Consider the following 2347-nt stretch of genomic DNA (forward strand, 5'->3'; position numbering starts at 1 on the left):
AGTAATTTACTTTTACATGCTTGCTTTGCATATAGAAAGCCTTACCCGCCGCTATCTTCTTCATCGCGTCGATCTCTTGGAGGGCCTTTTGGGCTTCGGCCTTGGCACTTTTTACACTCTCGGGGGCCGTGACAAGCTCAGACTCCCGCGCCTTGGAGTCAAGCTCCAACGCCTCGTGCTTCGCCACAAGATCCTGGAGCTCTTGCTGCACCTCACCCAGCCGAGCCTCGTGCTTTTCCCGCTCGGTGCGCTCCTTGGCCATTGTGTCTTTGGCCTTGGTCAGTGCTTGCTTCAGGGTCGCCACCTCAGTCGTGGCCCCTGGCAAACATACAATGATCATGTCATTTTGCAATCACGTCCATTTTTATATATACATATCTATAGACGGGGTATTACTTACCCTTGTTCTCCTCGAGCTGCCTCTTGGCAAGGCCGAGCTCTTTCTGGGACCCCTCGAGGTCCTGCTTCAGTACGGCGACCTCCGCAGTTAGTGCGGCGGACGCCAGCAGCGAAGCCTGCATATGCATATTGACATACTTATATTAGACTCCTGCGATATTATTTGATCCTCTGTTCGGCTTTTCTTTGTGAACACCGAACAAAGCATCAGGCGCTATTGTCTATGCGGTAATATTTCTACTACATTTTAACACTTACCTCGAAGCCTGTTAGAAGGCTGGCATAGGGTTCAGTCAATCCGCTCTTGGCGGACTGAACCTTCTGGATCACCGCACTCATGATAGTGCGGTCCTCCTCGCCGATGGAAGCGCTGCGAAGCGCTTCCAGCAGATTGTCTGGTACCTCTGGATGGACAGAGGTCACTGGCACAGGTGTCTTTCCCCTCTTAGAAGGAGGCCGCCTGCCCGAGCCCGAAACTGCTGGAGGGTCCGGCACGGTGTTCGGCTGAGGGCCGAACTCAGGGCTCTCGGGGGCCCCATCACTGCGGCTCCCGGAGTCCGGAAGGTCGCCTTGAGGCGCCTCCAGGACTGTCTCCCCTCGATCCGGTGCCTCTTGAGATAGCACCTCGGCGTCGTCGGCAGGATGAGGGGAGGTGGCGGTCGGGACAGGATCGCTATCCATGTCCGACAAGCCCAAGGAGCCGTCCGATGATACATCGATACTGGCTCGTGGCGGCTTGCATAATTGCGTTCGGCATTAGGGAAAGCAGTGCAACAAAGGAATCCTAGGAGTTACTCGGGTATTCGAATACTTACGATCTCCCCGGGGGCTTGACCCTGGGCAACCACTCGCCTTCGCCTTCATCGGCGGCGGTGGAACTGTCCGGAAGGAGAGTCCTTCCCTTCTTGGACCCTCCGGCCTCCCCAGTTGGGGCGGCCTTCCTTTTCTTGTCTCCCCCAGTCGGTGGGGGAGCATCTTCTTCTTCCTCTTCCTCGTCGTCCGGGGAAGAGTGCGCCGCAGAGTCATCGGACGGTGAGTCCGACGACACCTGGCGTCGGGAACTCTTTCGGGTTCCCTAGGCCTTCTTGGTCTTCTCCGGCACCTTATAAGGGGCCGGAGTCAGCATCTTCGCCAGAAGAGCGTCTGCGGGGCCTTCGGGCAAAGGAGCCGGACAGTCGATCTGTCCGGCCATCTTCAGCCAGTCCTGTCAAAGGTATGGGAGTTTAGATCCCGCACAGAGTCAATCCATATAAAAAATAAGTATCTTGTGAAAGGTAAAGCAGCTTACCGCACTGGCTTGGCGCTTCGTGCTGAATCCGCGATCCTCAGTGATAGGGGGAGGGACCTCGGCACTTTTGAACAGCACCCTCCAGGCGTCTTCATGAGTTGTGTCGGAGAGCCTGTTCAGAGTTCAGTGCTGCGCCGGATTGAACTCCCACAAGTTGAACTCCCGTTGTTGGCATGGAGTATCCGGCGGATGAGCATGACTTGGACTATGTTGACAAGCTTGAGCTTCTTGTCCACCATGTTTTGAATGCATGTTTGGAGTCTGGTCAGCTCTTTCGAATTACCCCAGGACAGGCCCTTCTCTTTCCAGGAGGTGAGCCGCATGGGGATGCCAGATCGGAACTCGGGGGCCGCTACCCATGTGGGGTCGCGCGGCTCGGTGATATAGAACCACCCTGATTGCCACCCCTTTATGGTTTCCAAAAAGGAGCCCTCGAGCCATGTTATGTTGGGCATCTTGCCCACCATGGCGCCTCCGCACTCCGCCTGGCGGCCGCCCACTACCTTCGGCTTGACATTGAAGGTCTTCAGCCATAAGCCGAAGTGGGGCTTGATGCGGAGGAAGGCATCGCACACGACGATAAATGCCGAGATGTTGAGGATGAAGTTTGGGGCCAAATCATGGAAATCCGGGCCATAATAAAGCATGAGCCCCCAGACG

The sequence above is a fragment of the Triticum urartu genome, chromosome 1A, assembly GCF_056163025.1.
Source record: "Triticum urartu cultivar PI428250 chromosome 1A, HENAU_Tu73, whole genome shotgun sequence".
Classification (NCBI taxonomy): domain Eukaryota; kingdom Viridiplantae; phylum Streptophyta; class Magnoliopsida; order Poales; family Poaceae; genus Triticum; species Triticum urartu.